The 26,287-nt window shown below is 41.6% G+C and overlaps 1 protein-coding gene and 1 long non-coding RNA gene across 7 annotated transcripts in view; one reads left to right on the top strand and one right to left on the bottom strand.

Moving 5' to 3' along the window:
- Positions 1–26,287, top strand: part of SLC44A5 (solute carrier family 44 member 5) — a 296,509-nt gene that overhangs the window by 89,522 nt on the left and 180,700 nt on the right. The window lies entirely within an intron of this gene.
- LOC128322534 (uncharacterized) lies at positions 5,840–24,566 on the bottom strand. The gene is made up of 3 exons (XR_008305762.1): positions 24,436–24,566; positions 16,140–16,195; positions 5,840–6,484 (listed from the first exon to the last, which is right to left on the bottom strand). It is a non-coding gene; the product is annotated as an uncharacterized LOC128322534 (long non-coding RNA).

Genomic DNA, 26,287 nt, shown 5'->3' with positions numbered 1-26,287 from the left:
ACAGACAAATCAGTAGAAGAGGTTTTGGAGTTGTGAATAAGTGTCTGTGAACTCCAACAGAATTGTAATAGTTATAAAGTGAACCAGTTGCCGATACTCTTGAGATGAATGCAAGGGCTGCCATTTCAGAAGAATGAATGTTTTAAACAAGTATTTTCCTAGATCTTTCCTAAAGTTGTGTTAGATTTTTAACTACTACTCTTTTTGATTGACAGGTGCTATTTGGCTTTTTCCACTCCATACATTTATAACAGTGCCATTACAACAGTAGTGATAATGAAGTAGCTTTGTTGGGAACCATATGGCCAATCCACCTGTATCTGTTTGTGCAGTGTAATTGCAGATGTGAAGAAAATTCCTGTTTGAAAGCATTTTATTTTGGGATGTAACTGCAGAGGGAGCTGTAGGAATCTCCAACATGGACAAGTAACCATTTGTAATAATTACTAGTTTCTGCAGTTACATGGATTTTGGACAATTTTATGAGCTGCTGCAAGGGTTGATTCGTGTAAATATGGTCAAATATATTGTTCTCTTTCTAATGTTTTAGGTTTTCATGCCAACTGAATAACTCTTCAGCTTCCAGTCATTTCTGTGCTAATGTTTCTGTCCAAATTGCACAGAGCCATTGATGAGTCAAATTGTTTGTACTTAGATTGCATATGCCATGACCAAAACAATCTGCATATTTGGATGGCGAAGGCTTAAGTTTCAATTAAGTCCTTTCCCACAGAGTTTATTTTTAAGGAAGAGGAGTTCACTATTGTGCTGGTCCTTATGTTCATGCTTTGTAAGTTGTTTCCCCATCATTAGCTAATCAAATCGAGTCTTGATTCTTAATTGTTTCTGTCAAATGCCAGTTTCTTCTGTGAAAGGAAATGCTTTAGCTGTGCAGTTACTGTGAGTGATCTGCTTGTTTATAAAGTTAGTTGATTGCTACAACTAAAGAACTAGACCATTAAGTACTGCTCAAGAGAAGGTGCTAATAAATTATTTCAATTCACCTTTATGTGAGTTTCTGAATCAGCAGAGGCCATGTGCGTGCAGTTTATACCAGTTTATAGGTGTACTCAGGAGTTTGAAAATGGCTCATGAAGTACAAGGCAGGGAAGGGAAGGGCACGATCACCTTTCATCCCTTTTGAACATTTTGCATCTATAGTAACCATGAAAGTATTGCTCCTCTTATTTTTAGGATTCTGGCCCTGACACAGACTACCTGTTCTTCTGCATAGCTCCTGGCAGGGCCGTCCTTAGGGTGGGGCGACCGGGGCAATTGCCCCAAGCCCTGCGCTGGGCACACGGCAGTGCAGCCTGTCCTCTTCTCTCCCCCAGTCCCAGCCACTTATCTTTTCCTGCAGCCCAGCTGGAGCCGTTCTTTTGTGTCTGTGTGCAGCTTGAAAGGCTTCCAGACAAGCTGCTAGAGTTCCCTCTCTCCCGGCTTCTTAGCTGTTTGTCAGGTGGGCGGGGCTTCCATGCAGGCCTCCCTGAAGCTCAGGAAAGAAGCAGGCTGGCAGAGAGTGTCCAGCACCAGAGCTCTCTTCAGACCCTCTGCCCAGCCCAGACTTAGTAATGGAGGTATGATGTGATTGGCTATTAACTTTGGTAGCTACTGTAAATACTGTACTTCTATCAGGATCAGAGGTGGCATACCCTGAACACCAGGTGCTAGGGGACACCAAGGGACAGGATGATTGCCCTCTTTTCCCCACTTGCAGGCTTCCCAGATGCACCTGGTTGGCTGCTGTGTGAGGCAAGATGCTGGACTGGTTAGGCCTTGGCCTCAGCCTTTTCTTATGTAGAGAAGAGTTAAGCTTTGTGTTAGGGATTTAAAACTTCAGACCTCCTACAGATGTTGGCACACAACCCCCATCATCAATGTTCCTTCTAAGGCGTACACGTGTGTGCGTGCTCACACATTTTTTGATGTCTGCTCAGTTAATTTTAGATCCCGTTCATTTTTACTCAAGAAGGTCCCACTCTGAATGCATGTGTGCACACAGACTTACTTGATACTGCCACCCAGAAGAAAACTCATTCTGCACACAGATGAAAAAAATTAGAGAGAACACTGCCCATCATCCCTTGCTATTAGCTAGTGAATGGGGATGACGAACCTTTCGACAAAGACTGGAGGGCTGCAGTTTTTAGATGTCTGCTCTACAGCATTATGAAAGATTTAACATAAGGGTCATAAAATGGACAGGGAGAGTTGTCCCATTCATAGCAGAGGCCGTATTCAGTAGCAGCCTGTGTTACCTATGCAGCCACATTCTACATAGCAGTTGTTGAGCAATGGGTATTTCTTCAAGGGGAGAGGGATCATTTTCTAAGATACAACATATTGCAAATTGGGTGTTCAGAAATTGAGAAGCAGAAGTATGACACTTGAATTGTCTGCAGTATGGATGAACACTGAACATTTAGGCCACATTCCAATACAGAGTAAAACACTCTTAAGCCCGCTGACTTTAGTGACCTCAAGCATGCATACATTTGTGTTTCACTGTGGTCATCCTGCTATAAAAACTGATTCCTTGAAATCGCCCAAGAAGAAAGGATAGTTGTAGAAAGGACCATGAAGACAAGAATAAGATTTACATCATCAAAACTGATACATCATCATCATCAAGAATAAGATTACATCTTATTAAACTGTGTTTTAAATTTCTTGCTTTTAAATTTTTTGTTTTTGTTTTTAATTAATGTTTTACTTTTAATCTTGTTGTAAACCGCCCAGAGACGTAGGTTTTGGGCAATGTAAAAATACGATAGATAGATAGATCTAAGGCAAGGTTTTACACTGAACAAAATGTGCAAGCCACATACTAAGATTTCAATTTGTTAAGGCAGTTAAACACATGATTAACTTTAGGAAAGTGATTTGAGTGCTATTAACTACTTGCTTGATGATGATGAGTATACACTTCAGTACTTTATTAAATGTGCAGAGTGAGGCATTGACATTGACAGCTAATGAACATAAAGAAAATGCTTTTATGCTATACATTTTGGCTGGTCAGATTGTATAATGTGTCTAACTTCAGTGCTGGATCTTTGTATTTCTTATAGATTTATGCAAGATAGTTCTGGTGATGCCAAGGGCCCATTCACTTTCTGCTCATAAGTGTCTGTTAGAAATATCTCTCTAGTTTTATGTTTGTTCCATAAATTCATATAGAATGGGTCATGGAATCTTCATAGAGTTGTTGAAAAAAGAGGAACAATGGCATTATTTTTCTATATTGCCTTCTGCCCCCCCCCCACCCAATGGCTTGGCTGTCACTTCCCATCTTTGTTCTCTTGTTCAAGGGCCGTTAAAAGGATTAAAGGTAAAGTGTTCAGTCAAGTTGATTTCGACTCCTTGCGCCCACAGAGCCCTGTGGTTTTCTTTGATAGAATACAGGAGGGGTTTACCATTGCCTCCTCCCATGCAGTATGAGATGATAAAGCATCTTCCTATATTACTGCTGCCTGATATAGGTTTTTCCCATAGTCTGGGAAATATACCAGCGGGGATTCAAACTGGCAACCTTCTGCTTGTTAGTCGAGCAGTTCCCCACTGCGCCACTTAATGTGGCTAAAAGGATTACAGTTGCTAAATATATCTAAGGAATAGGACAATTTGATTGCATGCAGGTTCTGCTTGTGGTTTGGGAAAGAGCCTATTTCTGCTCTCCGTCACTAATGAATTCAAATTTCCCTTCAGTAGGTAGTTTCTGCACAGCAAATGAAGCATGTTGTCACTCATCTTAAAAAAAGAAAAAGCTCTGCTATACTTTTTGAAAGCTGTACTTTCTGGCAATACTAGTCTCAGGATCTGGAGAACATCCTGGTGGAATTATTACTTATCTGGATAATATATGGGTTTGTCACACTGATCATGGATTCAGCCTTATTTGTAATAACATTTAAGAAAATCTTTCTTCTTAGACATTCTTGAAACAACTGGCCTATGACTAAAGGCTGGTAGTGTCTTGCTTACTTGGAGCAAATAGGACTACTGAGACTTTTTCTGAAGAGACCTTGGAGTGATCTTTCATTTTGTCAAACATTTGTCCTCTTTGCACTATGTGGAAGTACACATGAACAAAATATACTTAACATGGAAAACTTAAGGCAGTAAAATTGCTGTGTGGTGATGTTTTCATGTGAAAACGGTAACTTGAAATTAACTTGAAAACAAATCCTTTAGTTATGCTATCATACTTTGTTAGCCCAAAAAATGATAGGGTAACACCTCTCCTGCAGTCACTGCACTGGTTACCCATTCGCTTCTGAATTCAATTCAGAGTCCTGGTTCTTTCCTTCAAAGCCTTGCGGGGCTTGGCACCTGTTTACCTACAGAATCGCCTCTCCCATCCAGTTACATCCCGTCCTGTTAGATCATTTCAGATGGCCCTTTTGTCGGTCCCTGTTTTTCTAGAGGTCCGGAGTTCTAGGACCCACGAAAGGACTTTTTCAGTTGCTGCACCACTTCTTTGGAATTATTGTCCCCTTCAGATTCATCTAGCCCCCTCTTTACCCATCTTTAGATCCTTACTGAAGACCTTTCTTTTCCGCCAGGCATTTGCCCTGTAATTTACTTTATTTCCTTTCCATTATCTATTTAGTTTGCAATTTTTAATGTAATTTTTGAGTGTAATTTTTAATGTTACCTTATTTACATGTCATTGTACACCTGGAGTCTCTGGAGTGGGTGGTATATTAAATGCTTCTAATAAATAAAAAAATAGCTATTAGAGATAGCTAATTTTTCAATGATTTCTACATCTACTGTAGAAGACCCCCTCCCAATTCCCTTTCAGAATTTCCCCCCAGAATCCATAGATTGCTTTTTAAACTCCCTATTTTTTTTAATCAGGGGTCTGTTAGACCCCCAAAACAGTTTAAAATAGGAACGCAGGAGAAACACAGTCTAGACACGGGCAGTCATTTTCTTTAAAACTGCTCTAGCAGTTAAGTGTGCAAGGGGTGGGGGTGGGGGGACACAGATCAATGTTGTCTTTGGAAAGCAAGAAGGACTCCTCAACAGCTCTGTTTGCTCTGCTTCATCCTTTGAGCATGTTTTGTGAAAAAAGTAGTATATGAATATAATAATAGTAACAATAACAATAATAATTTTGTCCCTGTTGTAAAGAGCTTCCTGATCTTTGCAATACCTATTGAACAAGAGGACAGTTTTGGAGGGAGGGGAGGTCTGGACCTGCGCTGCACCACCCAAATGTCCTGGAGGTCCAGCCCTACCAGAAACAACATTCCTATTATCCAACCTGTGGCAGACTTCCCAACCCTGCACCCATGCAAGTAAACAGAACACTTGCATAGTGCTGGTGTCCATTCTTCTGAAACAGAGGTGCTCTCATGATAGAGTGATGTTGCCAGTCCTCTCTTTCCCTGGAAGCACTCTGTGCAACATGGAAATAGGTCCCTGAGGGCTGTACAGCTCTCAGGAATCTACTTCTGGGTCACATGGAACACTTCAAGGGGAAGGGTGAGATCAGCAAAAATCACCCCCCCCCATAAGCACCCATTTTATAGTAGTGTGGATGCTAAGACTGCATTTATTTGCTTGCTTTGGGCACAGAGTTATTCAGAATATTTAGCCTGTGTCTTTGCATGCATGGCTCTGCTTATAAACAGAAACCAAAAGGCTCAGAAATTTCCCAAAGCAAAAGCTTGTAGTTACTAGGCAGAGCAATTTTCATGACCGGGCTGGAGTGGAGACATCAAGACCAAATACAATAAAGATACATAGATCACCTCTCCTTACTTGGCCTGTCCTCTTCCCACCACTTCATTTCCCCCTACACATAACCACTTCAATGGGAGTTCTACTCTCCCTAGTGCAAAGGTGGTCTTTCGCACTACATTTATTTTAAAAAAGCAGCAGAGAGCCATCAATACCCAATCACATTTCAACATTTTGGGTGTGATTTTGCAGCTGCCAATCAGGTAAAATCAGAAAAAACAGAGCTTCTTTGAACAGCAATATGGCACTTTCAGAACCTACCCAAATCAAGATTTTCAGCTGTCCCTCACCGAGCCCTTAAACCTTTCTAATTTTTAAAAAATCACATTGTTCTCACTAGGAAATATCTCGCCATACTTCCACTGTGGAAAGTGCCTGCACATGGCCTCCCCTTTACCAAAAGAAGGCCCATCCTCTTTACCATAAATGGGCATACTAAATGTTGCTTTTAAACCACAGCAGCAATGTGAAAAGGGAGCAGCAACTGTGTCAGTCCGGATGTGGCAAACCCATAGGGGCCTTTCTGGGGCTGAACGCTGAGCAACAACTTTCCTCTGCAATGAGCCACAGGGACATATTCCCTTGCCAGCAGTCTAACTGCTAGGCAGCAGATGTTGCAGTCACAGGTGGGACAGGGTTTCTCCACAAGGATTTTAGCAGCATTACGGTCTGCCTTCTGCAGCAGTTTTCATCTCCTTGTCTGTCACACACATTTGATGAAGAGATGGCAAGGCTAAAAGAAAAAAAATTGTTTATTAATTTGCTTTTGTGTATTTGTCATACTTGTATAAGGAAATTAACACTAGCTGATCTTCCAGTGTACAACTTTCAATGGAATTTGCAGAAATTGCTCTGAATGCATTTGTTTTGGGATTTTTGCTTATTACAGTACTTTGAGGGCCCACACGTTTTATTTTGCCAGGGATTTTTGATGATCACACATTCATTGACACTCTTAACCCCTCGTTTCTTATATAAAATAAAACATCCCAGTGACTGTTCTGTCACTTCTTGTTTCCATGGAGACTCTCTTTGAATGCAGTTATAATTAGCATGCTGCAGCCACAGTAGTTCGTCCTCTGAAAGAAATAAGAACATCCTAGAGAAGATGTGTTATACTGTCAATTTCAGCACATTTAAACGGAAGCAATTTCTATGAACTATGAGGTCAAGCTTGTAAAATGTGTTCTGAGGCATTGCAGTTTGACTGAAGTATTAAGCCAATCCAGACGTGGCAGATACTTGCCACACATGTAGGAATGCTGTATTAGGCCTTGTACCTATGGGCATATGTTTCAGTCTTGTGTAACCTACCTGTTGAAGGATGCATATAAGGAGATTTTCACATAAACATGCTTACAAATGGTCACTTGCCTATAGTCACTTGCAAATGACATGATTGCATTAGCAGTCTACAAATCCACAATTGGTATAGAAGAAAGTCAAAAATATTGATCATAGCTACAAATCTCTGCAATAATAAGAACCACCTAAAAGGAATTTTAGTGGTCTTGGGCTAGTTTTAAAAATGGTGTTTTAATTTTGGTGATATATTGCACATTTTATGTAGCAAACCAGTGTGAAAGAAAAGATTACAAACTGTATATAAATGTTATTAAAAAAATGGAACTATGAAAAGGCATATGCTTCAGGTGTGTTAGATTCTCTTATTTGTTAGACAATATAAGAATAGTAGGGGGATGTCCTTTACTGAAGAAAAGTGAGGTAGTTACTTCAGGTGGCAAATTATTGGGTTGCAGCAGGACAGCAAGATGTATCCTGCTACTTCCATTGGACCAGCTCTTCAGGACTTTGACCCTTGCAAACTTTGTAATAAGTGCCTCTCCTCACAGAACCAACGGGAGAGAAGAGGAGGCTGCTGGTAACCCCACCAGGGACATGGGGCAAGGCAGCACTTGACACTTTGCCTCAGGCACTACAATACCTTGGACTATTTGTAAAGAGCATTAATACTATTTTCATTTACTTCAGTTTCAGCATTAAAGGAAGCATGCAAATTTTTGGATTGCTAGATAATCCCTAATGTAGTTTTAAAATTCCATATTTATTCTCTATCTGCTCAAATGCCATTCTGTATTATTAGAGGCATGATGGACTATACACATAGCACAATATACAACTGTAATTTCAGAAGTATGCAGTGGCAAATGTTCTTTCAAAATGCTACCTATGAAATGATTACAAATGGGGTTGCTGACTTTCTGGCATATTTGACACAACTTTAATAGACCATCTGGTAAGCAGAAAAAAAATGATTCCTGTTCGACTGTCGGTGAACTACTTTCTCTCAATAGATTTAGGTAGCCAGTAGCCAGCTGATTTCAGATTAAAAGTCATACACACAATTTTAGGAAGGTTGGTTGGTTTCTTTGCATATAAATGTACAATCCCTACATTGATTTTTGCATCCTGCTGGTGAAAGGTTTAGTACTTGCGTATTTTTACCTAATTTAGGGGCAAGCAGGCTCAAAATGCTTGAAGGATATCCACAATCTTGGAAAATTTTGATGTATAATATGCCACAAATGGGCCAACATTCTGGGCTCAATAAACTGTTCATAAGCAAAATTTAAAGGACAATAATTTGTTACACCCTTTATAAACCTTTTCATCCTCTACTTGTATGATATCTCCATTATTTCATTCCAGTCATTAGAACCTGCTTGCACAAACTGTAAAGGTCCAGCCTCATTAAAATAACCTTTAATAAGCAAAAAAAAAAAAAAAAGAAAGAAAGAAAGAAAGAAAAAAGAAAGAAAGAAAGAAAGAAAAAGAAGAAAAGAAAAAAAAGTGGTTTTAACTTGTATCTTTAATTTGTGTAATGACAAAAAACTTCATGAAATATGCAGAGAAACTATTGCCCAAAGTTGGTCAGGCTATTGGCTTCCAAAATCTTCTGAGAAAAAGTAATATGTAGATGATGGGATAAAAAATAGTTCCTCTTGATGGCATATAAAGAGATTTCTTAGAGGAAAAACTGGTCTTTGTTTATACGTTGTCATCACTTAATGCAGTGTGTCCAAGATAATGGTATCAGAAGTCCCTGAAATAAATTGATTGATTGATTGATTGATTGAATTTCTATACCACCTGATATAGAAATCTCCAGGTGGTGTACAAGTTAAGACATAATGTAAAAACAATATAAAACAGTTAAAATTCATAAAACAGATAAAAATCTCAATAAATAAAAACACATGAAAATTTCAGTTGAAAGTCTAGGAAAACAGGTATGTTTTCAGGATCCTCCTAGAAACAAACAGGAAATACTCTTATTTCAACAGGAAACTCATTCCAAAGCTGCAGAGAAGGCCGGGTCCCTAGTTGCCACCAAACAAGTCGGCGGCAACTGTCACTGGACCTCTCCAGATGATCTTAATAGGCGACAGGGTGCACAACAGAGAAGGTGCTCTCTTAAGTACCCTGGACCCAAGCCGTTGAAATCATATAAAAATGATTTCAGATTCACGTAACAGGCAAGCGGTCAAGGTTAGTAGGATTTCAACTACTATGTTAGTGTAGTTGCTGTTTGAATACTAAAGCTGGCTAGAGCAGTTAAGCTATTTTTCACATCTCTCTCTGATTTAGAGTGGGATCTTGCAGCTACATTTTGGTGTTGCCCCCATCCTGCTATCAGTTAATCCCTCTGGCTTGTTGCTTGGCCCTCTTCATTCTCATATGATCCTGTTTTAGACTGCTCCAACTGTGTCTGATGTCTCTCTCTACCCTAACCTGACCCAGCAGTCTTTCATGACCCTGTGCCAATTATTAAATGGCCTTGAAATGAAATGGAGGAGGAAAGTAGCAGTTGTATAAATAGTCACTTTGCATGAAGAAATTATAGTAATCCCTCAGAACAAAATATTTTATATTTATGCTTTTAAGTATTTTGCTTTAGTGCATTTGGTAATTTGCAAATTTTGCTTTAAACTCTCTAGTGAGCCAGTAAACAAATATGTAATTTTGGTCTAAATGACATAAAGCTAAGTATTTCTTTATAAGTTTCCATAGAAAAAATGAATAAGCCCCAGTTGTTACTTCTTAGCAATAACCATTTGCAGTCTGTGTATGTGATATCACACAAGCCTAATTAAACCAGAGGGACTTGCAGGGAGAAAATTAAGCAAGTTAGAATTGGATTCAGCTCTCAGATAAATAAGTGTAAATCTATAGCAAGCAAGTGAAGCCATTTTTGTTTTATGTTGGCCAGGATCCAAAGAACTGCCCAACTAGTTCTGTGTATCCAGGGGGGCTTTGGATGCATGTTGCATTGCTAATCACTTTTGAAGCTGAGGAGACTTTTGAAAGTTGTTGATACTTCCTCTCTGCTACTCAATAAACAAGGAAGTTAACAATTCCAATGGCTATGTAGAAGCTTGAGCATGTCCAAAGTAGCTCTTTGTCTTGTTGTTGCTGCTGCTCCTAACAAAAGTTGTTTTATTTTTAGGTATCTAATTCTCAGTCAATCATCTTTATTCGGTCCATTGACCAGCAAATAATTCTCAATTATATGTATGATCATGGCTACTGAAAAGATGGGAAATTCCAAGTAGCATACACATAGGTCTCTGTGTTGTATCGGGTCAGCCAGGCATATTGAATCTGACATATGACTTCTTGTGAACCGCCCTGAGACTTGGTTTGGGGTGGTACAGAAATGTATAAAATAAATAAAATATGTCTGACAGGCATTAATGGAAGGAGCACTGCAAAAACAGCAGGAGCCTCTGACAGTCCTGTCAGACCCACTTCTTTACCCCTCCTCTCTTCTCCTCTTTACCTCTAACTGGGTGAGGTTGGACAACAGGCCATTTAATTCTTCTTTCTCCAGAGGGTGTGCTGAACCAACTGGTTGTGTTGTCAGCTGAGGTTTGATTTAAAACTAGTGGTTTAAAAACCACTTTGGGTCCTAGAAGGAAAGGCATGTGCTCGCTCTCGCTCTCTCTCTCTCTCTCTCAGCCACCCACCCACACCCCTTTTCAACAAAAAGGCTCTCTGGATACCTGAGGGACCTCCTGCTTCCAAGGGCTTCTGCCTGCTCAACAAGATAGTCAGAGGGGCCTTTGCTCTGTGTGCCGACTTTAAGAGAGACTAAATTGTCATGTACATGGGACAGGGCCTTCTCTTTTGTTTCCCCCAGGCAGAGGTAAACTTAGATAATTTTGGAGCCTAGACCTAAAGGCCTTTGGAGTCCTACCCTGCCTACTGCAAGTTAAGCATCATCGCCCTGTTATTTCCCCACATTTTTCTTTCCTCTCTCTGTCTCTAAAGCACCTGGCACTGGTCATGATCATGCAGTGCAGGCCAGCAGCAACCACACCACCCAGGACAGACTAAAGAGGATTTGGGGGCCCCCAGGGGGGGTGGAGGCCCTGGAATTTAGCCCCAAAGTCCACGGGTAAGAGCGTCACTGCCCACAGGCTCTGTGTCATGCCCTTGCTCTCAGACAGTGAAGAGGAGTGGGAGGCAGGCAACCCTCCAGCAGTTGGAGAGGCACCTGATGGAGAGCGGTCTGATGTCAGGCTTCAGGAGAGAGCGGAGACAGGCCAGAGCGAAGGTTCAGTACAAGAAGGTCTGTCAGGATCAGAGGACCCTGGGGGTGAAAAGCCAGACCCAGAGCCAGGGGGCGAATGGCCCTTAACTCCCCAAGAATGTAGGCAGGAGAAACAGCAACAGCAAGTGCAGGCACTTCGGAGAAGCCAGTGCCTCCTTGGGAGGCAGCAAGAAAGACGCTGAATCTCTAGCAGCTGGCTGGGGGAGGAGAGCAATTAAGGCCAAGGACTATAAATCAGGAGGTGTGGGCAGCGAACAACTGCTGGAAACAACATGTCGGCTGCGCTTGCACTGTATCAGAGTGTTTGCAACCTTCGATTCCTGGGTTCTCGTTCAGACTCCTGAGACCTGTGCTTCCACTGCTGTCAGCCTGAAACCAGAGCTGCTGGCTCCTGTGCCATAAATCTGGGGCCAGACATCATCCAGCAGGCAAGCTCTTGACACTCTGGAATGCTCTCCCAGTTAATGTTTGTGCTCTGATGTCTGTGGCTGCTTTAAAAAAACAACTCAAGACTGTTTTATTTACTCAGATTTTTAGCTCTTAGAGGCTGCCAGGTTTCTCAGCTTTTTTGCTTTTGTTTATCTTTTAAATTGTGTTTTGGCATATTTATGGTTTTTAATGTTGATTTTAAACATAACTTTTATTGAATTTTATTGCATTTTATCTTCTGTAAACCTCCTTGAGTTACATTATGAAAGGCGGTATAAAAATTGAACAATAAATAAATTAAATGTGATTTATATAGAAGAATGAGGAGGTGGAACACTGTCATCAAAAGGCATACAGAAGAGCCTGGTGAAATGATGGTTGGTGAATATATGAAGATAAAATGAGCTAAGTAACTGGGGAGAAACTTTATACAGGGACTAGAAACTGGAGGGGCTAGACACTCAGCCAGGCAACAAAACCAGTAGACATTCTAGTGTGCTGTCATACCGGGAATATGTTTGCTTGGTGGATCACTATTTGTGCAGGACTGATAGTTAAAGTAGTGTGGAGAGCCTTCAAGGGGGTTTGTGAGGAGAGCAGGCTTGACCTGCTCTCCCACACAGGAGCAGGCAGCTCGCCTTGGGCGGCCAGACCAGCTGCCCACACGATTATTGGCTTTGTCACGGAGCCTATTGGGGTGGTGGGGATTGTGGGCCTCCCAGACCCCGGAAGTCCCAGAATGCCCTATGCAAGTGTGTCGGGCAATCTGGGGAGTCCTCTGATGCCAGGAAGCTTGTTGTAGCCTCTCCGGGGGTCTACTTGTGAGTCGCCATGGTGCAGAGCCATAAAACGGGGTTAGCAGAGCGTGTGCTTGCTCCGCTAACCTCATTTAATTGGAGGGAGGGTGCAATTAAGCAGGCTTGTTGCTGGGAGACTCACGGCTCCCGTTGCAGCACACAACCTGCTGAAACTGGGCTGGGCTCCCTTTGCCCAGTTTTGGCGGGTCATGAGAATAGCCTCAATGTTTTCATTCAGGCAAATTTTGGGCTGTTCTCTTGGATATTTGCTAGCAATTAGTACATAATTAACAACTGTTTAGCAATAGAGTGTTTAAGTTTAATTTTTCATGTTTATGAGTAAAAACTGTTTGGGTGAAATAGTTTGAATATTGTTCAGTGGCTGGACTAGTAAGATTTCACAAAATTCAACTTGGGGCAGTTCACTCTAGGTCATATTTTATGGCCATATTAAGTAAATTAGTGTCGTAACCAATAGAAAAAAAATTATAACAGCATAATAAGACTCAAGGAACAAATAAACATCAGGGAAAGGTAGATAACATCAAACAATTCATAGACAGGCTTAGTTTAAACAACCAGAACCATACCAGAGAATTGTCAGAGGAGCTCTGAAATTCCTTCGTAGATGAGTCTGTCAGTATCTGCATGTATAATCAGGCTTCTAAAATTAGCAAGCAGTTTGAGCTTCTGAAAACAGCTGTGCCAGTTCAGCAGGTGGTAGTACTCAATGCATGAACATCTCTTTGTTGGCTACTAGAATCTTTCCATTCTATATAGGATGGAGAAGACCTTGCAGATCATGTGGCTCAATCTAATCTCTGTGCTGCTTTAACTTTTTACACCAGTATTAGTGGCTAAGGGGTTAGGGAGGGGGAAAATGGAGGGAGACTGTAATGGAGTAAATTCTTGCCTGCTCATTGCAAAATCATTGTAAGCAATTGTAAAACTTGCTCAATCTAATCTGGAAGGCTTCTAAACATACTATTTGAAAAGATTTCCTGGATTTCAAATATTCAGTTTCAAGACTATTGCTCTCTAAAGATGTCACTTCTGAGTGCTTTGATCTCAAATACTATCCCTTTAATAAAGGGATCATTGGTGTGGGTTCTCAAAACAACAATTCCTATTAGAAACTCCAAGCAGTTTTGAATTTGTTTAAATGCTTATGGATTATTTTAATATAGGATAAAAGGTGCCAAACTGTAGGCAAGATTCAATCAAGTGGTTCTGATGACATTCTAAAGTTGAAAGATACAGTTTGAATGGTTTATGAATCACTCCACAACTGAGACATTAAATTACAGCCTGTATAACCACATGAGGACGATGAATACCAGATACATAAAACACTTTTATTGCCAGTTACCTTTAAGGTTGAGCAGAATGAAAATCCATCATGTGGGAGCAGTCCTGCAGCACATTTTGCATTGGGGGATTACAATAAATGCAAGAGAAAGAAGAGAGGTAGAATTTGGGATTTGAGGAGGAGAATTTCAGGGCTTGTGACCCAGGAAAATGAGGAGGATTACAGGATGCATGATACAGGAGGAAAAAGATTACAGCTCATGTGATGGTGGAAGACACAGATTACTGTAATACAAATTTGTAAATCCTCACACATTTTCTATTTATACTTTAGTTAGAGGAATCCAATGGAGATCTGTTGTAACAAGGGACTGCTATCTTTACAGTGCAGTCATTTTGCACACTTTTTTTCATAGCCAATGCCTAGGTAATATAAGTGTTATCATGCCTCAACACATGGGCATGTGATACCCTGGGATGTTTATGTGGACACTAAGGAAATCCAGCTTGTTAAAGGAGGATTAAAATATAAAGGATACTGCAGAAACCAATTACTGAAGTAAAACATGGTGGCCGTAAAACACTAGTTTTTATTTAACTAAAGGATAGTTAATAGTGATTTTCTTTAAATGTTTTCAGTGATCGGTTTGAAATATTTATTGCCTGTTCAGAATGAATTTGCAGTGTCATTCACACGTTTGAGGTAATGTTGTTTACTTTTCCACTTCTTGAAATATATGGGTTAATTTAATGAGCACCAGAAAGCTTAGTTGAGAGGGGCAGTGTTCCTATTCTCTGCAGTTCTACTGGGATGCAAGTCCCACAAGTATGCTAGTATGTGTAGGGATGTGAATAGTAGCTTTCAGATTGGATGCAAGTGAAATTTTGTATCCTAGGCTGTAAGAGCCAAATTATGGAGATCTTGGGCCTCATGGTCCCAGGAATGGCTGCCAAAGGAATGGTCCCTGTGATGGATTGTATAGCTGCCCAAAATGTTTCTCACAAACATGTAGTGTTGCTTACCCTTTCCTACTGATTGAGGCTATTCACATGACCACTCAAAAGCGGGCTAAGGGAGCCCAGCCCACTTTTGAGCTGTCGTGAGAACTGCCGGGAGCTGTGTGGCTCCTGGTGGCTAGGCCGCTTAACTTCCCTCCTCCTTAAATGAGGTTAGTGGAGTGAGTACTCCCCAACCTCCATTTTGGCAATCGTGAGTCAACACAGTGTGACTCCACGCTGTGGCATCTCATGATAAGACCGCAGACCATCTGGGACTTCCGGGGACCAAGAGGCCCCTGATCCCCACCACCCTTACCAGCTCCATGACAAAGCCAGTAGTCATGTGGGTGGCCGATCCAGCCGCCCAGGGCAAGCTCCCTGCTGATCTGCAGGGAGAGCAGTCTAAGCCCACTCTCCCCATGAAGCCCAGTTAGGCTCAACACATGGATCATATGTAGAGCCTCCCTGTGTCCTAACCTATTGCATTCTAATACATTTGAACCATAGTAAGGCATGGTAGGCATGGTAACAGTATCAAACGTGGAGTGGAATTAGAACTCATGCTCAGTTGTCTTTGTGTAATCTGTATGCTGGATTTAAGATGTGCACACACACAAGAAGGTCACATAATTGAGTGCGTTTCAGAGTTACACAGTCTCTTGCAGTCTCTTATTCTGCTTGTGCAAGAATGTGCTTATGCAACAAGGATAGTGGATAGCTTTGCATCATGCCCTGCAATAGTCTGTGTCAGAGAAGCTGAGCCATGGGCAGCAGTTACTGGGAGGCCACAAGCTCAATGCCAGGACTAGGACAGTCAGGAATACAAGTCAAGCCAGGTAGATGGTTAGGAGCCAGAAGGTCTTACACAGGAGCCAAGAGTCAGGAACAAGCCAAGGATCAAAACCAAGTATCCATCAGGTCAGAGAGACAAGACAGAAACCAGGAGAAACCAATTTGCTATGGTCAACCAGTACAAATAAATAAGTGTTGATTTTTTGTAGGCACGTGTAGAAGTTAGTTTTTTGTGCATAGGTTAATTCAGGGGCATACCAAGGTTGGAGTGGGCCCAGAGGCGAGATTTTAAAATGGGCTCCATCACTGCCTTCCTGGCCTGATGTCTCTGCTAACTATCCCAAGTAGTTACATATATACACACACACACTATCTGTATCTGTATCTATATCTATATATGTGCTACTTTTAATGTCTAGAACAAACTAGAAACACTAGAGGTAAGAGTATTTATGCTGTTTAGCTAGATAGATGTAATTCAAACTCACTCATTTCCTTCTCAGCACACTGTTGTCTTCTACAAGTTCAGCAGCTTGTAACATCTCTGCAAGATTAACCCATAGATAAATCACTATCATAGTCCTGGAATATTATCATGTTTACAAGTAAGCTTATTAGCTGCACTCTTCAAAAAATTGACTCTTGAGTAAAAGCATAATCTGACCCTCAGCTCATGAGGTAAAGAAATCTTTAATGAGGCTGAATAGTGGTAACAAAAAGCATAGTTAAATAATAGTAATATATGTAATGTGTAATATGATATATAAAACAATTTAGGATGGTGTTCTATTGTGGCACATATATCTATATCTATATGACCTATGTACCACAATAGAACATCATCCTAAATTATTTTTAAAAAGGTTTTGTAAATTGTGGACAATGCAAGTCATTTAATGGTACTAGAGAAAAACATGCTGTTCTGATATCAAAGAATATTTTGTATCAGTACTTCTGAACTGATATTTGAGCAAGAGAGTCCCATTTTATGACATTAAGAGAAAGTATTTATCCCTGTTAGATCTGAATTGGCATTTTGTGTAAATGAAGGATTCTTTAAAAGGATGATTTTTATAGTCAGTATACATATTCCATATATGTATAGAAAGCAGAGATTCCCACAGAAAAAGAAACATGTTAGTCCTCTGTAATATTTCAGATAAAGCCTTTCCCTTTTAGAATTATAAATATTATTGGAAATTAAATACATGCTGTGAATTATTTTAAAATAAAATGTGTTTTTAAAAGGCAATAGGTGAACAAATCTAAAAGAATCTTGGTTTTATTTTGTTGGACAAAAAAGAAGTACAGCTTGATATTGCTTAGTTATGAATTCTGTACTTCATTGTACTATTCTTTTGCAAAGAAACTGGAAGTTTCCACTGCTCAGCTTTGTATGATAATTAAGTGACATATTTCAATTACCTTAAACTGAAAGGAGCACCAAAGAGAAAGCAGCACTATTTTTTAGTGAAGTGCTTAACAAATCACAAAACCACACTAACAAAAGATGGTAATGTGGCTTTCTCAATATTGTTTATTGAACATTTAGTTGTATCTTAAACATCTTGATCCTCAAAGTGTTTTAGTATATTCATTAACAGAAGAGACTCTTTAGGAGAGTATCGATTGAATTAAACATTGATGAGATCCCTGTCTTCTAAAAAGCTAAAGGAAAGAGACTTGCTTGCCTTGGGGGAGGCAGGGGGAGGAGAGACAGAGAGAAGCATCTTCTTCCTGATCTCTTTCTCTGGGATTGGAGCCCTAGGCAGATAAGATGCGAGTGCAGGAGAGGCTTGAAGCAGGACAGAGAGAGAACGACGTGCTCCTCAGTGGAGACGAGGAAATGTTGGGTGTTCTGGTTGTGCTTGTAGTACAAGCACAACCAGAACACCCAATCCAAACTGTGACTTTGGTGGAGATTAGGATTAAGCCCAGCCTAATCAGACAACCTTGAATCTCTTTATATGTTCTAAAGCTATAAAAATGTGAACTCTAATCTTTTAATTATTCTCTTACTAAGCAATACTTTTGTTGTTGCATCAGAAGTATCTACCTCCTCTGTGTAAAGCGCACTATACACAAACACTACAAGGGAGGGAATTCCTCATCTGTGAGGTGCTCAGACCAGTGGTAGCAAAGCAGGGAGTGCGTTTGGTGTCCCACAGGGCATTGCACGCTTGTGGGAAGTTAGGGCAGAGCCAGACGGTCTACGCTGGGCAAGTCTGCTACTGAGGGAAACTTGGGGAAACGAAGGAAAGGACAGGATTACTATGCCTGCTTAAAGCCCAGTGACTGAGAACTGCAGTTTCGGTCTTCCTCACAGAGGAGGGGCTGGGATTGGGGCCAGCGGTGCTTTGGGGCGTCCCTTCCTAAGCGTGCCCAACTCATCTCCCAGGATGCCAAGCGGGCAACAACATGAAGCAGCAACAGCATCATGCTAAGGGATGGGTGGGTGAGCCAGATTTCTGCTCCTCCTCCACAGCCCCTACTCCTGGCAGAGGTGGCAGATGGGCAGCGGGGCACCGGCTGTGCCTAAGGCGCCGCGCCATGGGAGGCTGCCACTGCTGCGGGCCATGATGAAGGAGGCTTCTGGGGACTGTGTTGAGGGGCAGCTGGCATCAGGGGGCCGGGAGGGCCATCGGGAGAAAGCAGGGAAAGCAAGGGCTCTACTGGTCTCTTGCCGGTTTGGGCAGGAAAGGCTCCTTGACAACGACGCATTGGCCTCTGAAGAGATTTAATTCTCTTCCCAATTCCCATTCCCTTAACTGCCCAATAAAAGTTGAACATAATAGTTTTTTCCCCACCCCACCTCCATTAATTAACTGGCGCGACGCGACATCTCAGGCTTCGGAGGCCACGTACCCTTCAGGAGTCTCTCACAGGCCAATTGCAGCCCGAGACTACCAGCCCTACTCAGCATCCGTGTTGAGATCAGCTAACATGAGGGCTCCATGTCTCTCCTCACAAACACACAGCAGCTCTCCCTGACTATGACAGGTCAGTAACCAGCAGCAAGGTGGGAACGGCAGCCTCTATAAACTGGGAGTTAATAGGCTGTGATCTCTTGCTCATCCACCGGCGTGTTCCAGCTGATCATGTGCCTTTCTGGACTTTTCCACATGTGGCGCCAACGTGTCCACCCGCCAGCCAATGAGATCCTCTGGATGAGGCCAGGACAGGGAAGAATGAGCCTATGAGTAAAAGGCAAAAGGATGGAGATGGGGAAATGAGGGAGGGAGGGAGAGACAGAGAGAGAGAGAAGGAATACGGTGCAGAAGGAATTAAAGGGTTCAGAATACTGAAGGAAGCCTAGGCGGGCTCTAGGGAGTCATGTGACTTGTCTTTGGGGTGGGGGCCCTCGAGACAGCAGTCCAGGAGACAACTGTCTCTCCTTGCCAAGTGGACAGTATGCCCCTGTGTTAATTTATTGATGTACAGGGATAAGATACAGGCTAAAGCAGCAAAATGAACTTTGCGTATTTCATTCAAATAATAAATGATTTGAGTTAATAGTTCAAATGGATGCTAACTGTTCCAGGCTGCAGATTTTCATACGCATGATCATTTTATTACCTCATCATTGATTTCAAGCATAGAAGCATAACATAGTGCATAAAATGAGACTGGGCTATAACATGTTTACATTCTGTGACTTTTTAATTAGAGTCTTAACATGATGAAGCATGTTGTTAGAATCTCAATGTATATTGAAACAATACAATATATGTTTGTAAGTGACGGAATCATTCTTTTTTGTTTCCTTGCTTTTGGCTCTTTAGAATTATTTAAAAGTAGGGATGTGCACGGAACCAGCGACTGCCAGTTCGAAGGTGGAGAGATAGCTTTAAGGGCTGGGGAGGGTGCTCTTACCCCACCACCGCATTTCTCCCACTGGCACTGTGTACGAAATCAGTCCAACTGGGCAGGAGTGTACCTCCTTGTTGCGCTACTGTGTTATGGACCAATGGTCAGAAGTGCCCAGTAAATGTGTGCACATTGCAATGTGCAAGCGAGTGCAATATGCACATGCGCATGAGGCACTTCTGGTCCTCAATGCACCAGGGTGGCAGGGATGAAGGCTGCTGTCCCACAGGACCAATTTTGCATATAATGCTGGTGGGGGAAACATGGGTATGTGTGTTTAAGAGCACCCTCCCCAGTCCTTAAAGCTATTCCCCTCTTTGAACCGTTGGGCTTTTGAACCCATTCAGAGGTCTGTAACTCCGAACTGGTTCTGTGCACATCCCTATTTAAAAGTACTACTAATAAAGGTTGTTTAGATTTTAAGAATTCCTGATTTAGGGAACAGTCCCCCACTTTTTACTTCTTATCTAGCCATTTCTTATAGTGACAGGTTTTCCTTCTTAATTCTTTATTCATGAAGTAACAAGCTGTTTCTGTTGGATAGTGGCTGTCAGGCAAGTTTAATCAACATATTTCTCCTTTCATGGTATTTCAAGATACATTTTTTTTCTTTTAAGTCTCTAGCACATTTGGCACCTTACAAAGTTATGTCACAAGGTGCTTACATTCTAAAATAGAAAATGAGGAAAATCATAGAGGATGGGGAGGCACAAAGAGGGATAAATGTGGGCAAATGCAGTTACATGTATTTCAAGCTAGGTTACTATAGGGGAATCAGGATTAAGGTGGTAAACCAATGTCTGTGCAGAAAAGTTGGGTTTTGAGTAAAAAATTGATGGGAGAGAAGTGACACTGTGTATATGTTCAGCAAGGGAGTCCTTGCAAAGAGGAAGGCAAGGGAGTATGGACAGAGATATAAAGGGAACAAGACATTATCAGTTTGTTAATGGTAGTAGATTTGAAGGAGTGGAGATATGGTAGGGATATAATGAGAAGCAAGGGCTAGTTGGGACAGAAGAAATGAATGAGAAATGAAGACTGAGAAGCAGTATCCGACAAGGCCTAGAGTGTTTAAAAGATGAGGAGCTTGTACGGGGTGTGGAAGAGGATGGGGACTTGGTGAACAAATCTATGAGTGAGGGGTGTTATATTGGTTTTATAATCAATAGGAGAGATGAATGGTATCAACAACAGAGTTTCTTTATAGAGATGAGGGGCTAAGGTGCAACAGTGGAAAATGAGAGATGCAACTGTCTGGGAAGGAGAGGAGTACTAAAACATGTACAGTAGGATCTCATTATTCGTGGATCCGGCATCTGCAGTCTCACATATCCACATAAAGTAACTGGCACTAGGCATGTGCCCGAAATGTTTTGGAGGCCATTATAAAGGAAATGTTTCAGTGCTGGCGGGGGTGTGGTTTTGGCATTTCAGCGCTGGCGGGGGTAGTACTTTAAGGGCGGGGGAGGGTGTACTCACCCCTCCCACTGCATTTCCCTTGCCAGCGCTCTGTTATCTTTAAGCCCCTCGGGGCAGCAGCGTTCCTCCCTGGCGCCCCTGTTTTCCCCATCATCCGGAAGTGGCCGGAAGTAGCGAGCACATGTGTGCCTGCCATGTGCGTGCATGGCAGATGGGCGTGCGCACGCAATAGACACACACACGCTTGCTACTTCCATCCACTTCCGGCCAATGGGGAAAACGGGGTGGCAGGGAGGACTGCTGCCACCCCGAGGGCTTAGAGGTAACAGGGGGATATGCGGTGGGAGGGTTGAGTACACCCTCCCCTGCCCTTAAAGTACTACCCCTGCCAGCGCCGAAGTTATTCGTGCACATCTCTAACTGGCACCCAACCTTGGTATACACGAGGGAAAAAATATTTTTAAAGGCTTGAATCCACATATCTGCAGATCGCAGGGTGGCTGGAAATGATCTTGAAGGTCATTTACAGTTGTCATTTTATGTTTGGGAGCCTTATTTTTTGCTCCTTTTCAAAGGTTTTTTTAAAAGAAGCCTTTTTTAAAAGGCAGATTTCTTAGGGGGTATCGCTGGACTGCTGAGGATCTGCGGAGCATGGTAGGGCATTTTAGTTGGCATTTTTTTGGGTGTGTGTGTGCCTATTTTTAGCAATTTTTCATGCCCTTTGGAATCTAACCCCTGAGATCCTATTGACTGAATGCCTTGGTATCCGCAGTTGGTATCAATGGCAGTAGCTCAGAACGGAACCCCCACGAATACCGAGGTCCTCCTGTACCAGCATTTTAGCCAAGGGGATGAAGAAGAAATAATGATGCATCTTTCCCCTCTTTAATCATCAGACATGAATTAGATAATACAATGAGTAAGCATTGGTTGGACTATCTTTACATAATTATCAGAGGATTAGCTTGTACCAATGTTGTAGCCTGTATACTACTACTACTACAAAAATGTTTGATTTCACCAGGCTGTTCCTTAAGTCTGCCAATATACATTCATCAGTGATTAAAACTGAAAATGTAGATGTTAGCTCTTTATGTAATTTGAGTAAAGCTCTGAATACTGCTCGGAAGTAGGTTATTCAATTGCTGGAGAGATCCCACTCCCCCTTTTAGGTAGAATTAGGAGTTGGAATGACTGTATTAATCAGATCCATATTACAGTGCTTTCAGTCAGCAGAATTCATGTACTGTTCTCTCTTTCTCTGCACTATGAGCAGCTTCTAGTGTTATGGTTTTAATATAGGGGAATACTCCCATGAATCAATTATCTGTGTTTTAAAACACACACAACTGGTTGCTATCCAGAATGGTCCAGTTGAGTTTTAGATTCAGATAGGAAGATTAGGGTCCCAGCTTAGCCATAGATAACTGGAACAGAACAGATTCCACTGACCTATATCTGTGTGGCTCAAAAAGAGCTTGGTCCATCCTCTACTTCTTTGCCCCAATTCTTATTTTTGCACCCTCCACTGCCCCAATTCTTATTTTTGCACCCTCCACCTATGTGGTTAGCCTATGTAATTAGAGTGTTAATAAAGGAGAGAAGAGGAAGATGAATGGAGGTTAAAGTTTGCAGAAGGACACTGAAGTTTGCAGAAGGACATTGAAGAAAGGGAAACAGTTGCAGTAAGGAGAATAATGATCTTCTATGTGAATGATTAGGGGAGTGCATGAACTGCAGTTCAAGAACTGGTTTAGTGCTGCAGGGAGGGGAGCGGGGAGCTTTAAGAAAGAAGAGAGCAGGTCCTTACCTGCTCTCCACTGTCCCATGCAGTGTTCTGCTGGGGTGGCGCTTGGCCCAAGTTCCCCTGCGTGGTGCCAGCATGCATATGGCACCTGTGCATGCATAGGGACCTGCACTCATCTCCCATGTCCCAACCTGATATTTAAAATAGGATGCATTATAATATTAGCATATTTATTTACCAGTGCTTTTTATCTTTGGTCTTCCTCCATCCAAAGTTGTCTCTTGATAATTTCAAAGTGAATAATATTGTCCTACACGACCATGTAGTTTGCATAGATGTTGAACTAGCTAGGTAGAAGAGCTTCAGTGTGTTCTCCAAATTGAAGCTTTTTCATATTTTGTGAGTTAGTCAAGCAGAAGAAAATATATTTATATTATGTACATATACTGATAATATTTTACAAATGTCAGGACAGTCTCTTTTGTAATGCTATTTCTTTCATAAAAAGGCTAAAAAAAAGTTTGATCAGACAACAGAATGTAAATGTTGTTATTTAACATTTTGTATTTAGAAATGGCAGTACAGGAACCTGAGGAATTCAAGCACTTATAAAGAAATGGCGGGTTTTCACATGTGCAGAATGAGTTTTGTTTTGGGCAGCAGTATCAAGGCAATGTGTGCAAATGTTGTGTGCTGATATAGGTGTACACACACATATCCACAAATAAGAAAGAAAAATGGATTTCACAGTTTTTTTCCTTTCTTCCACTTCATCACATTTGCATGCATACCTCAACCAATGGATAGGGAATAGATTCAGTCCTGAACAAAAAAAAATCTTGATTTCATCCCAGTGAACACAGGTTTACTATGGAGTAAGTGTACGTGTGTGGTTCCCCCTCCCCATTTATGTCAGCCAACCTTAATAATGTTTAGCCACTCCAGAACTTGTTTCATAGCTAAAATAAGGAGTTTAGTCTCCTTTGTCTCCTACACTCAGTACCGCACTTAGTTAAAAGCCTGGTTAGAGTGTTGGTTGAGAAATTGGGGAGAATTGAGTTCAAATCCTTCCATACTCAGCCAGGAAGCTCAGGGGATAACCTTAAACTAGATACTCTCTCTCATCCTAACCCACCTCACAGGATTGTTGTAAAAATGAAAGTAGGAAGAAAGAATCTTACAACACTACCCTGAGCTATGCCAACATAAAGAGGAGTCACCCACCAGCAATCAGTATTCAGTTTAGACAATCAATCTCTATCTATCTCCTAATTTGATTTCAAACCAGACAACAGAATGGAATACTTGGAGTCATCCCAGTTTTCTTGGGATTTAAATAGTAAGCATTTCAGGGATAGGAGAGAAAGGCAGTTTAAAAAAAAATTGCCATCATCAACTGATTTGCAAAGTGTTATTTTGATGCAAATCTTTTTTATAGATATTTAAAAAACCATTTATTCAGCAGCTCTTTAGCCCCTTATCAAATAGATGACTCAACCTGCAAGATGCCAACACTGAACACCAACTGTTCACTTTACCTCCATCATGCTTACTTCTAAAAATACAAGTTTCTTTTACCTTCCATCATTCCTTCCCTTCTTGTGAGACAGTAGTGCCGAGGCAGCCACCATCTCTTTCTCATCATCTCTCCCTCTTTTTACATTTCTTTTCTTCACATTCCACTTGTTCTCTGGACCCAATGGTTACTTTTAAAAATAAAAATTTTGTTTACCATCCTCCCCCTGCCTTACCTTCTTGAGGGTCAGTCAGCACAGCAGAACAATGTGATTATGCAGCCCTCAGGCAGTTTCTTTTCCTTTACATTCTTCTTCCCCTCCCCTGCCTAATACAACTTGCATTTACTTACTTGCCTTCTTGTGAGTCAGTCTGTCAGCAACAAAAATAAAACAAGGCTTTTATGCAGCCCCCAGACAGGCTCCAGCCAGTAGCTTGGCTTCAAACCTCCAGCACTCCTTGCTGCTGCTGCTGCTGCTGCTGCCTGACTCGTGCCTGCATGACATCACTCATTCGGCATGCTCTCAGTTTCAGTGAGTGAGTCTGCACAGAGTATGGCCGGCCAGGAGTAGCCACACTGAGAGGCAGGCAGGAGGCAAAAAGAAGAAGAGGATATTGGACCACTTTGCTGCTGCCGCAGCAACAGAAAAAGGAAAAGAGTAAGAAACAGGGAAAAGAGAAGAGGCAAGGGGTGGCCTTGGGGGGCCCTCAGAGGCTGTGGGCCAGGAGACATTTGTCTCCCTTTGCCTAATTAAAGATACACCCTTGAATGGGAGGGATCTGGGTATTTTATTTTAAGGAGATTGGTCAATCCTATGATTTCCCCCCCCCTACTGCAATAAAGCTGCCAGAAAAAGCTATCTCTAGCCATAGAGTAATTCCCATTTAGTGAAAGTGGAACTGTTACATCTGAATGAACAAACAACCATTTCCCCCCACAAATGCACTATGCTGAAGTTGGGTTGTGTTCCAAAAGGAGAATGAGAACTGTGAAGCAAGGGGCATGTGTTGTGGTTTTAATTTATTTTCCTTATAAATGCACTATATGTCCAAGTTGGTTTTGTGTTTGAACTGTGACACAAGAGACACATGTTGTGTCCCAGTTAGTTTGTGAATGGTCAAAAAGCTATGTGAATCCATTGGGGCTTGCATAGGTTTTTGGTCTGGTTTAATTAGCAAGTGCACCCTGGCCCAGATCTATGGCTTTGTGGTGAATGATCAAGAAATGTATGTGTCCTTTGGGGTTTGTGTAGTCCTTTCCTCCACAAACCCATGGCCCATACCTGTGGGTTTGTGGTGAAATGTATATATACAGAAAGGATGCTTATTTTGCAGGGCAGCCCCCATATGTTCATTAGGTCCAGGTTCCAAAATTACCTAGCTGTACCTCTGCTTACATGTCTGTTATCTGCAGTGAAAATTTGGTTCATAATAATGTTAGAAGGTCTTAGCTACACTGGAGAATCCTTTGCCTGGACATGTATTGTTTGGCTAAATCCATATAATATAACTTCAAGAATATTTCAGCAGGTCTTGTATAAATAAAAGCATATCCCCCCGCCAATCTTGATTATGAACATATGTAATCCACAATTTGTGTGTTTGTAGCAGTCTTGTGAATTAATAAAATCGAAACAGTGCTTTAATTGTCTCTGCTTACTGAGCAAAGGGGCTTTTAAGGTGATGATTCTCTTATATTGAGAAGGCAGGGAGCAACATTCTATATCCAGCAACAGCATAATAGCCCTCCAGTGGTTGTTGCTGGTATCTACTTTGCATTGTACACAGTGTAGGACGCAACCCTTAGTATTGGTTCTTGACCCTACATGCTGCAGTAGCCAGGACTTATGCAGGCCAGCAGTTTAGACTTGCTTCCTGTAGGTAGAGAGCACCAAATTCCCAGTTCTGATCCTGTCTTACTCCAAACAACAGGTCTCTGAAAGAGCTCTCTGTCTTTTTCTTTCTTTTTTGCTGTTGGCTTGCTGCTTCTACCTTTTTTCTTCTTCTCATCTCTATAGTCACTCTAGAGTGTGAAGAGAGTAGTTTTCTGTCTTTTTCTAAAGGAAAACAAAGCATTTTTTGTGTTAT

This window comes from Hemicordylus capensis, chromosome 4, assembly GCF_027244095.1.
Source record: "Hemicordylus capensis ecotype Gifberg chromosome 4, rHemCap1.1.pri, whole genome shotgun sequence".
In the NCBI taxonomy this organism is placed as follows: Eukaryota; Metazoa; Chordata; class Lepidosauria; order Squamata; family Cordylidae; genus Hemicordylus; species Hemicordylus capensis.
The sequence above is the reverse complement of the archived record's forward strand: the minus strand, read 5'-3'. Positions and strand labels throughout refer to the sequence as shown.